The sequence below is a fragment of the Amblyomma mixtum genome, chromosome 7 (genome assembly GCF_055824585.1).
Source record: "Amblyomma mixtum isolate Tamu chromosome 7, ASM5582458v1, whole genome shotgun sequence".
In the NCBI taxonomy this organism is placed as follows: domain Eukaryota; kingdom Metazoa; phylum Arthropoda; class Arachnida; order Ixodida; family Ixodidae; genus Amblyomma; species Amblyomma mixtum.
Window position 1 is genome coordinate 149,663,450 of NC_143018.1, and position 12,049 is coordinate 149,675,498.

At 50.2% G+C, this 12,049-nt stretch overlaps 1 pseudogene; it reads right to left on the reverse strand.

The window, feature by feature from the left end:
- Nucleotides 1–277: 277 nt before the first annotated feature.
- Nucleotides 278–3,802, reverse strand: LOC149337838 (uncharacterized; annotated as a pseudogene).
- Nucleotides 3,803–12,049: the final 8,247 nt, after the last annotated feature.

Here is a 12,049-nt window from a genome sequence, read left to right on the forward strand (position 1 = left end):
CCAGGGGCTCTTTGATGGCTGGATGACGTCGTCACGTAGCATTTCTACAACTTGCTTGCGAATAGCTTGGCGTTCTAGCGGCGATACGCGGTAGGGGCTCTGTCGCAGTGGTCGGGCGTGTTCGTCTGTGACAATGCGGTGCTTGGCAAGCCGGGTTCTTCGCACATTCGATGCTGATGAGAAGCAATCGCTGTACGTTTGAAGAAGACTGCGTATTTGTTCTTGTCTGCTCCGTGGTAATGCCGGGTTGATATCAAACGTTGGTTGATGACCTTGGTTAGGTGGTTCTACGGGTTGGTCGGGTGGGGCAAATATGTCTCTGATGTCTGCCAGCTCGTCGAGGAAAGCGATCGTCGTACCTTTGTTAAGATGCCGGTATTCTTTGGTGAAGTTGGTTAGCAGCACCTGGGCTTGGCCATTTCGGATTTGGGCGACTCCCCTTGCGACGCCCAGTCCTCGATCAAGGAGTAACTGGGTGTTCTCCTCGACGACGCCTTCGGCAGTTTCGACGTCTCCAGTACCTATGCAGGCGAAGACACTTGATCGGGGCGGCACGCTCAGTACTTCGTCAAGGACGTTTAAGGCAACGCGATGAGTCGCTGTCGTCGCTGCAGATATGGCTTTGTCCGTGGAAAGCTTGATCGACTTGGATCGAAGGTCGATGATCGCCCGATGTTCATTCAGGAAGTCCATTCCTAAAATCACGTCTCTCGAGCATTGCTGTAGGATCAGGAAGGTTGTCGCGTAGGTTCTCCCATTTACAGTAACTCTCGCGGTGCAGCGTCCTAACGGCGTAATCAGGTTACCACCTGCGGTGCGGATCAGCGGGCTATATCCAAGTTGTTGTTACCTTCCTGAGTCGGACAGCGAGTGGCCCACTCATGACGGAGTAGTCAGCTCAGGTGTCCACCAAGGCAGTAACCGCGTGATCGTCAATCATAACTTCAAGGTCACTTGTTCGCGTTTTCGCATTGCACGTTGTCTTCGGTGTACGATCTCGGCTTCGTCGAGTAGTGAGGCTGCGGTGGGCGTACTGCGACGTTACTTCACTGGGCAACGGTAAAAGCTTGAAGTCTGGCCGCGTCGTCGTCGCCGCTGTCGGTGCTGTCGTCGGTGTTGTCGGCGGTGTTGTCGTCGGTGTTGTCGTCGGTGTTGTCGTCGTAGTTGAGGCATGGACTTGGGTTTTCGTCGATGGAGGATCTTTGTACTTGCGCTCGGAAGCAACCTCACCTCCAGAGGCTGCTTTATTCAGTTTAACCTTCGGGGGCTGGGGGAACGTCCGCGCACTGCGTAGCCTCGGCTAGGAGATACAAAGCGCGGAGACGAAGGCGACGGGGAACGTGATAGGAGGCTGGGCGGTGAGCATTCTTCCCGACGCAAAAACTCCTCGATTTCGGCTGGTCGCTGGCCGGGTCGGGGTCGTGGAGCTTCGTAAGAGAACCCTCGGATGCCCAGTCTTCTGTATGGGCAGTGCCGGAGGACGTGACCGGCTTCGCCACAGTGGAAGCATAGTGGGCGGCGCTGGTCGGGAGTTCTCCACTCGTCGCATTTCCTCGGCTGCGCGCGTCGCTCGTAGGACGGGCGGGTTGGGGCGAGTGGGCGGCGGTCCAACGCAGCTGGCTGAGGGTGATAGGGGCTTGGGTCCCGTCGTCGAGGTGCAGGACGACACACAGCTGCGGCGTAAGTCATGGCTGGGGGCTGCATAGGCTGCATGGGTGTCGGCGTCACACCCAAGGCCTGTTGAACCTCGTCCCGGATGACGTCAGTGAGCGGTGAAGGTTGCGGCTGCGTTCCCGTTGGCAGCAATCGTCGGAGCTCCTCTCGCACAACTTGACGTATAACCTCCCGCAGGTCATTGCTGTTAGCGGTGTCCAGGCAGCTTGCTGAGAAAACGCGCTGCTGGCGGTCATACTGGCGAGCTCGGGCATCAAGAGTTTTTTCCATCGTGGATGCCTCTTCTACAAATTCCGCGACAGTTTTCGGTGGGTTGCGGACGAGGCCGGCAAAGAGCTGCTCTTTAAGTCCTCGCATGAGCAGCTTTACTTTTCTTCTTCCTTCATGTTTGCGTCGGTACGCCGGATGAGACGCTTCATTTCCTCAGTGCACACAGCAACGGTCTCGTTTGGGTGTTGTATGCGAGACTGTAGCAGCTGCTGGGCTCTCTCCTTTCGCACGACGTTCGTGAAGGTCTTTAGAAGCTGCTCCTTGAAGGTTTCCCATTTCGTTAGGTTAGCTTCCTCATTCTCAAACCAGACTTTTGTTGGTCCCTCCAAGGCGAAGAACACGTACCTAAGTTTCGTGGCATCGTCCCAGTTGTTGAATATAGCCACACGGTCGAACTGCTCCAGCCATTCTTCGGGGTCGGCGCCAGGCGAAGCGTCGAAGGTTGGTGGCACCCGGGGCTGCTGAAAAATGATTGGAGTCATCGCCTGGGGCAAGCTCATGGTAGATGTTGCTGCTGGCTTTCGCTTCCGGGTAGTGTCCGGCAGAATCCCGAACTCAGGTTCGTCCCCTTGCAGGCGTCGGCTCGCGCGGTGGACTGGACTCAGGTCCTGCGGTAGATGACTCAAAGGGCTGGCGTCTCGACTTGTAGGGGGTGTCCGGAACATGGGAGGCTACCCAGCACCTCCACCAGATGTCACGTTGTAGTGACGGCAGTCCAGCGGTCAGGAAGACACCAGCCAGTCTTGGAAACGAAGCTCTTTATTTGGGCTGACTTGAGCCCGCAAAATAACTGAATCACTCGGCGGCGGCGTAAGCAACAAACGTGCTCGTCGGTCGTCGAACTACGAATGTCCGCCGCATCGCTCAATTTAAAGCCGGCGATGAAACTTCCAGATAACAGGTCAAGATCATCTACGCGGTAATCTGGAAAAACCTAGATGGAGCCTTTCATGGCTGCGATCATTCGAGATTAGTCTGGTCGCTTCTCGCGCCACGAACAAAAGTGATAACGACCCTTTCCTGCTGCCTTGAGCGTGAACGAACACACACTGCAATGATACGTGGCACTATACTTGACCTGGCCAGTCCTGGGAAATTTTTCTTCCGCCAAGTCCTTCAATCCCGCGCATTCATTCATCTCGTTTACAGAGCGAAGGAGGCCTTCCACACTTATAGCGTCAAAAACGTCCACTTTCTTTACATATACACCCTGAACAAACACTGAACAGTGATAGCGACCTCCGTGCGCGGAACACAACACGAGTTTTCTGAAACACAAGCTATCGTTGTCTGGCGCGCAAACGCTAAATGCGACTGTTTCCGGCGATAAGGCTTTTTGACCAGTACTCGGTCGGTAGGTTGTCTCCGCTAAGATGCTCCAGCTATCGTAGGTTACATGTGTCATGAACCGCTGTTTCGCCAGTACTCGCGTCGTCGAACGAAGTTGCCTCCTGTGGCGACTTTCCTTTTCTTCCCCAGAATTTCTCCGCTGGGTGTCTTAGACTTTCTTTTCGGGGGTAGTCGTTTGGACAAATGAGATGGTGTGCTGGGAAACAACGTGGGTACAGCGTCGTCACTGAGGCAGGGCCGGCCACGAGGAATCTTCACCACCTCTCCATTCACAACGTGGGTGTAATCCCGTACGATGAATCTCATCGAAATGCAGTTCGCAGAGCACCGACGATTTCTCCAAGGGCTTGTTCGCGCGAGCAATCACTCTCCGCCACGCTCGAAACCTCTCCTCATCATTTGACACTGAAAAATCGGAGGCTTTGTTTCCCTTCTTTCTTGCGGAAACATACTCCGTCGTGCACCCAGGGGCAAAACAATGAGTCTGGCGCTTTGAATTCGCAGCCATCTGCAGTCATTACAGCACACGACCTATTCACAAGACAAGCGGGTGAAACAAACACAGTTTGCAGCCCGACGAACGAGCTGAGAAGAAGCAAGACAAGACCACCGACCGGGCTCCACGCCTTCGCCAGCCCACGCCGCGGGAGAGCATGCATATGGATGGACGGACGGAGGGACGGAGGGACGGATGGACGGATGGACGGATGGACGGAGGGACGGATGGATGGATGGATGGATGGATGGACGGACGGACGGACGGACGGACGGACGGACGGACGGACGGACGGACGGACGGACGGGTGGGTGGATGGATGGGAGCGCCCCCTTTGAAACGGGGTGGTGGCAATTGCCACCATGCTCAGCTTTTCTTTCCTTTGTTATTTTTTTGTTTACTGTGTTGGAAATTCTCATTAAGATTCACCATCATCTTTACCTACGGTTTCCCACAATTCTAACCTTATGCACGTCTCTGCTTTTCAGCCACCAATCCTCCAATCGTTTTTTGCTAACTTCCACTGTAGATTTATTTACATGACCATTGTTATCTTTAAAGCCTAGGGTCTCAGGAAGAGTGACTGCGCCTGTATCGACATCCGGATGGATACCATCACATTTGAGTATGAGGTGTTCAATTATTTCCACAGATCTACCACACACTGCGCATGTGTCATCTTCTTCGTTGAATTTTTTTTTGTAGCTGCGCGTTCTAAGACACCCTGACCTAGCTTCAAAGTGTAGGGCACTGCCTCTTGACTTATCATAGAAAAAGTCTTTCCTGATCTGCCTTTTCCAGTATCGATATAGTTCTACACTATGTTTCTTTTCCATTGAATTCATCCAATTTTTAACTTCCGCGTTTAATGCTCTTTCTTTCTCCGTCCTCATGACCGCCATACTTACTGGTTAGTTTTCCAGTTCTTTTCCGCCGCTGTGAGTCAACGCTCTTTCTGTATAAATATTTAAATACCTTAGCTGCCCACCTGTTATCGTCCAATTTCCTCAGGCGTTCTTCATATAGTATTTTTCTCTGAGCTTCCCGTGCTTCGAACGATGCCCAGCCCATATCCCCTTGTACTGCCTCGGTTGTGGTTTTGCCGTGGGCAACTAGTGCTAATCTTCCAACAGCTCTCTGATATCGACTGAACTTCTGCCCTTAAGCACAGAACCGCATTGCCGAAAGTAAGTCCCGGCACCATTATTCCTTTCCAAATACCTCTTAGTACTTCATATTTGTTGTACCCCCATAATGCCCTATGTTTCATTATCCCGGCGTCTCTTCGTCCTTTTGTCCTAAGAGCCTGTTCATGCTTTTCCGTGTATATCTGCCCTTCGTTTAGCCATATCCCAAGGTATTTGTATTCGGCCACTTTGGGTATTTCGTGGCCTTGTATTGAAAGCACCTGATCAGTTGTGTCGTTAAAAATCATCACACCTGATTTAGTTGCGCTAAAACTGAATCCTAGGGCGTCTCCTTCATCTCCAAAGCAATTAACCAAAGTTTGTAAACCTTCCTGGCTATCTGCTAACAGTACAATATCGTCCGCATACATTAAACCCGGGAGTCGCTGCTCAACTACATTTCCGCCTAATCTGTACGACATATTATAACCTAGATTACTTTCTTCTAGCCTTTTTTCCATATTTATCACGTAAAGCATGAACAGCAGCGGTGATAGAGGAGAAGGCCTTGCCTTAATCCTTTGTGCACCCCCACAGTTGTGGTACTTTTTTTCCCTTCCCATGTAATTTCAACTTCATTATCTCAGTAGATTTCCTGTAGAAAATCAATTACCTCATGACCGATACCTAAATCTTTCAATATGCTCCACAGGAGTTCCCTGTTCACGTTATCGTATGCACCGCTTATGTCCAGAAAGACTAAAAACAGAGGTCTGTTTTCCGCCTTAGCTATTTCTATGCATTGGGTAAGCACGAACAGGCTATCATCTAAACGCCTACCCCTTCTGAACCCATTCTGAAGTTCTCCGAGTATCCGATAACCTTCTACCCATGCCTGGATATTTAATTTCACCGCTTGCATTGCCAGCCTGTACAAAACAGACATTATCATAATCGAACGGTAGGATTTGATGTTCATCTTATCTCCTTTCCCTTTAAAAATCAAATTCAGTTTACTCTGTCTCCAGCTGTGCGGAATTTGCAGATTTGTTATGACTGTCTCCAATGCTCTTATCAGCGCTTCCTTACTTCTTGGGCCAAGTTCATTAATCAGCTTAATTGGAATTTCGTCTATCCCTGCGGATGTGGTTTTAGGAATATTCGCTTCCGCCTTTTTCCAGTTAAGACTAGTCAGTTCTAAGCTGTTCTCTATTGTGCTGTCCTGTGTTGCCGCCTCACTTGGGGAGATTACCCCATTGTCGTTGCTAAAAGACGCAGCTATAAATGATGTAATGTAGTTCACAGCATCGTCTCCCTCTAAACATTTTCCCTCATCATCTATAATCTGTTCCTGCGTTCTTTTATTTGTTTTTCCCAACCAGCTCATATGGCGGCCGCTTGCCACTACGCGCCGCACTCCTCCTGCTAGAGGCGCTAGGGACGTTATGGCGTGACGTCATACCAGGAGCGAGGGACGGGCTGCTAACTCGGCTCGTCGGGTAACGGCGGCCGCTTGCCACGGCGCGCCGCACTCCTCCTGCTAGAGGCGCTAGGGACGTTATGGCGTGACGTCATACCAGGAGCGAGGGACGGACTGCCAATTCGGCTCGTCGGATAACGGCGGCCGCTTGCCACGGCGCGCCGCACTCCTCCTGCTAGAGGCGCTAGGGACGTTATGGCGTGACGTCATACCAGGAGCGAGGGACGGACTGCCAACTCGGCTCGTCAGGTAACGGCGGCCGCTTGTCACGGCGCGCCGCGCTCCTCCCGCTAGTTGTGCTAGTGACGTTATGGCGTGACGTCATACCAGGTGCGAGAGACGGACTATTAACTCGGCTCGTCGGGTAACGGCGGCCGCTTGCCACTGCGCGCCGTGCTCTTCCCGCTAGAGGCGCTGCATATGCAGTATAAAACACCTCCTTTCGCAACCTGCCAGGCTTAACCAAAGCTAAGTCCCCGCCAATTTTATAAAGCTGATAGCGAACTTTCGAGATAAATATTGGAAAGTTACTAGAACACTCTGGAACAACTTAGAGTCGGCTCCGCCTGGATGCGATCAATCGAGATAAATCTAGGCGCGTCTTGCGTCACAACCAAAGCGATAAAGCAGCGTGCCGACAGCTTTGAGAAATGAACAAACAAACACTACAAACATTCGCGGAAATATTTGCCTTTCACAGGCAAATTTCCAAAAAGAATGCAGGTGGCAAAGGTGCTTGCTCTTTTCAAAAAATGTGCCAAAGCTCAAATTTCTAACTATAGGCTCATCTACATACTTCCAATTTTTTCCAAAGGACTGTAGAAGTTCATTTTTTGTAGGTTATCTACCTTTCATAAGCATAAGATAATGATCCCGCATTAACACGCCTTCCGCAAAGGCATGTCGACCGAACTGGCACTCCTTAAACCGAAAGAGCTAATTATAAAGAAGTTTGAGGAGCGCTTATTAACCTTAGGCGTTTTTCTCGACTTTTCTAACGGCTTCGATTCCACTGACACAAACTTCTGCTCTGCAAATTGTCTTTATTACGGCATTCGTGACATCGCCATCAACTTGATTGAATCATGCCCAAGTCACAGAAGGCAGTTTGTGCATGTGAATGGCAAATCATCTAACGCCCTTCCTGTTGTTGTAGATGTCCCCCAAGGAAGCATTTTAATCCCTCTATTGTTTAACATTTTCTTCAACGATCTCACTAACATTGACCCCAATACCACATTCATTATGTATGCTGATGACAGTGCACTTCTCTTCTCATACAAATCTCCAAATGACCTAACCCTACATGCTAACCACGTGCTTTCTAAGTTACATCGGTGGTCTATTGAAAACGACCTGTTAATAAACACCGTTAAAACCAAAGCCTTACTCTTTCAACCGTAAAACATGATCACGGCGTTACCTGATGATATACTACTATTTTTAAAATCGAAGTTGTACGAACATTCTAATGTGTCACAACTATCGCTCGTCAATCGGCTGCCTACGCAAACCGTTGAGGCACAGGAGCCGCTTTACGCTTCCCTGTGGCCTATAAGCGAGCGTCAGACAACATTTATTTGTTGAGGTCGGTCAGCCCGTGCGTGGTGCACGTGTGTCGGTGCGTCGGTCATCGAGAAGGGACTCGCGGGGCTTAGGGTTTAAAACAAGTCTTTACTTGCAGGCAGGGAAACACAAGAAAGGTAAAAACGAACAGCAGGAGTAGCAGAAACAACTATACAAAACACGAAACGCGACAAGCAGGAGACAGACAATGTAAAAACAAACAAATCCAACTACAGAGAACAAGAAGGCGTACAGAGCATTGAATGAAGGAATGCACAAAACGTTAGGTAGGAAAAAGGAGAAATTCCGGCGGACAGTTCACATACGGGGGCTGCGGTGATGACTCCGGTTCGGGTGGCTGTCGATGAGGCGATGGCTCGAAGGCGGCGGGCCTTGCGCGATGGAACGCGCGTACCTCGGCGCGGTAAATCGGCCCTCCACGCCCGCAGACACACCACCCAACCTCTTCAGCTGCCTATTTCGTCCCGACTGTCCTCCCTACAACCCGGACGGGCCGGCAGATAGCAAACCCAGACAACACCAAACATCCTGAGGACGTCTTCAAATGGTCCAAATGTCCTCAAGGCTTCTAAAACATCCTCAATAAGTCCTCATAATGTCCTAGGTTGGATTGTCCTGGAAACGCCCTCAGAACGATGTCCTCAGGTCATACGGGTGGGTTCGTGGTCCTCAAAATGTCCTCTCGAGGACATATCTGCGAACACGCATGCATGAAAATCGCCAGCAAAATAATGCATGTAATTTGCATTCTAATATATAGCTCTATGCTGTCCTAGTTTTCCAGATGCATTACTGCGCGGCGCTAGTCTTTAGTCTGAACAGTTTCTCTCCCTTTGACAACCTCATGTAGAAAAGGTTTGTTTGGTTAACGACAGCAAGCCTAGTCTGCAAATTTCTGCGAGCGGAAACGAGAGTAACAGCATTCAGAATGCTGCGCATTCGTGCAGGCTTTTTAATGTAAATACGTTCTACTTGAACAAAGAGCATGCTTGCAGCGCACGAAGTGCAAACGACACAGACAAAAAAGTCTGGGCCGCTCCAATTCGGGCACGGGTAATACAACGTCGTACAACCCGCATCGCTGCTGGTTGATGCCTCGCAGTTACGAATGCCGTTCTTTTATGCGATGATCTTATCGTGCTTATCATTTCGGCTAATCGTTTCCAGCCCTCCATAATGTAAACAGTGCCGCTAGCCATGCCGCTAGCTTTTCCTTTGGCGAAAGAGCCCGAGCACCTGGGGCCCATCTGTGTGTTGCTTGTAGACAAATTTCGATAAATAGTTTGCATTTTCGCAATAAAAAACTGTTTTTCATAGAATCAATCGTTCCGTACCTCATAAAATCGCATGCCGACCGCAAAGTCATCATCATCATTATTGTGTGCGGCCAGTTTGAATTCAAGCCAAGCCTAAGTTTGAATCCACAACATCGACTCACGCAAGACGCAAGTGACTCGCACGTGCGCGTTGTGGTGCGCAAATCATGGATACACGCAAAGAAAAAGTGAGTGATGCCTTTGTATATTTTCACGATGTGTGCCGATAGTCATGCGCGGCAATTTCGCCGCACAAGGAAACGAAGCGTTGACGCTAGCCTGTGCTCGCTGCGTGTGCCGAAGCTGATCCTGATCAATTGACAAAACAGTGCAACCAGTTTGAGGGTGAATTCTGTGTGTAAGCAAACATTCTTTGCCAGACAGAACGTGTCGAGGCCTCATTTCAGAAGCGAAGGCATTGAACCTGGGGCAGTATTGATTTTGTAGATGCAAGCGCTGATTGCAGTCAAGACCATTTTTCTCAGGTTGATGGCTGTTGGTTCTGAAGCGGATCACGAACGCGATGACGAGGGCATAGCGACTTTTCAACGTTAGCTTCAAACGCGACACCTGTTAGAATCTGGGTCGTCGCATGCCGCTGCCACGTCGCTTTTGAAAGTGCTCCGCAGCCACAGGTGTTTTTCTTCACTTCCTTCATCGGCGAGAGCTTAGCGGTTTAGCTAAGCTCTCCGACTCTAAATTCCGAACTCTCTCCGAGCTCTCTAAACTCCGAAAAAGTCGAGTGACCTTTCCGAAATGTCGGGAGAACAGTACCGTCGTTTAGGTGTAGAAGCAGGGATACATATTGCAGTGATTAACTTTTATGGCAGTTGCTCATGCTGAAGGGCAGTGTTGCACTCTAAGTTGTAACTTGTATGTTCAAATATTACAAGTCATATTTGCAGCACATTATTGTACTAGTAGCATTAAAAACTTTTTGCTTCCGTGCTTGAATGCTTGAACTGAATTACACATAATCAACTGCTGACTTTCCATTTATATTTCTTTAGGCAGCACAGAAGACAGCAGCTCAGAAGAGACGTAAAGAGACCGGCACAGCGCACAGGGATGGCGGCAAACAGCAGTGAAGCAACTGAAGACCTCAGCAAATAAATGATTTTCATGAATTTTTCGCATTTTTTTTATGCAGCTTGACCAGTTATAACCTCCTCAGAATGTACTCAAAACATCATATAATACCCTTCTGAGGCTGTTCTGAGGATGTCCTGAGGCCGGACACGAGGACCTTTTCAGTACATTTTGAGGATCATTTGAGGACGTCCTGAGGATAAAGAATGTCCTCAGAAAAATATCCTCAGTATGTCCTCAGGATATTTCAGTGTTGTCTGGGAACTTTCTTTCTTCCCCTCATCATCGGGGCGCTTGTTTTTTCAACGCGGTGACGACGGGGCAGAGGGTACGCATTAACCCGCGCAGCTCCCTCGGAGCGCTGCGCGGGAGAGCAGGATGGAACGCAAAAAAAAAGTCTTCCGTGACAGTCGTCGCCGAATCGTCCATGCCTGCACTCTCCACTCTCAAAAAAAAAACAGCGCACCCGTACCACCACCCCTGGAACTCCATTGTCGGCTTCGTCGCTGATGGCCGAGCCCCGAGAGATACCTTGACCCAGCAACAGCCGTGCTACGTGCCTGCTGCTCTCTCCTGACGAGACACGTTCCGCTGGTCTGTGACAAAATGTTTGGGCGTGCACTTTGCTCATAACACGTCTCGGCACTACCGTATACATTTTCTCACCGCTAAAGCTCAAGTGCTGGGTCTAGATGCCTTTCTTTTTCCGTAAAACTGTTAATATATTGTCACCGACAAACGCAGCAGAAAAACGGGAAGCACAGCGTTTCCTAGGACGAAGCCCGCCGAACCGCCGAGCTCATGCAGAACGAAGACGACGCACGGCCATGCGCCTGGAGCCAAGGTTCGGCCACCAGGTGGCGTCGGCAGAGTGCCAGCAGTAGGGTGCCTCGATGCGCGCGCGCCCTCTCTAGGGTGGAGCCACCCTTTGGGAGGGCGAGTGCCGCCTCGTCGGCCTTGACAGTCCATCGGCGGCCATTTTCATGCCCTTTCTCGCGGCGGCGCGGCGGCCGTAACACGTGCGTTCGCTTTGTCGCCTTTTCTCTTGGTGCTCACCGGGCGCACATCGAAAAATGCCGGGTTGTTGTGTGCCGCAGTGCACCATCCACCTCCAAGAAGCTTGTTGCTGGGAAATGAGGGGTACAATTTTTGTTACCAGCAGACTATTACAGGATTGTCTCGAGAACCTCTTTTCGGTGGTTCGACTGAGAAAACCTGTGCCCAGTGCGTATGGCATGAAACGCGCTCTGAGGCTTGTGAGCGTGCGCCAGTTTTTATTTACCCCACGGACGACGAGCTACCATCTCGATGTCCGCGAATATCTGGTAGACCTTCTCTCCCAGGCAAAGAAAGAAAGGACAGAAGTGGAAGCTGACGAGATAAATGACTGAGAGATTCTGTTCATTGAAGAACTGTCCACAAGAGAATGCAGCATTCTGCACTACATAGGAGGCTTCATTTTGAAAGGAATCTTGCCGTCTGTCAGCTGCCAGCAATGCAAGGATGCCCTACTGGGATGTGCTAGTGACAACATGCGCTTCTGACTGCTCTGAAGGAATATGTGTCAGAAGGTGACAACCTAATTTATCCCAGTAATGACGTGATGCACATGCTCAAAATCTACGAGGAGCACTTTGTTGGAATAAACTCATGGTGCACA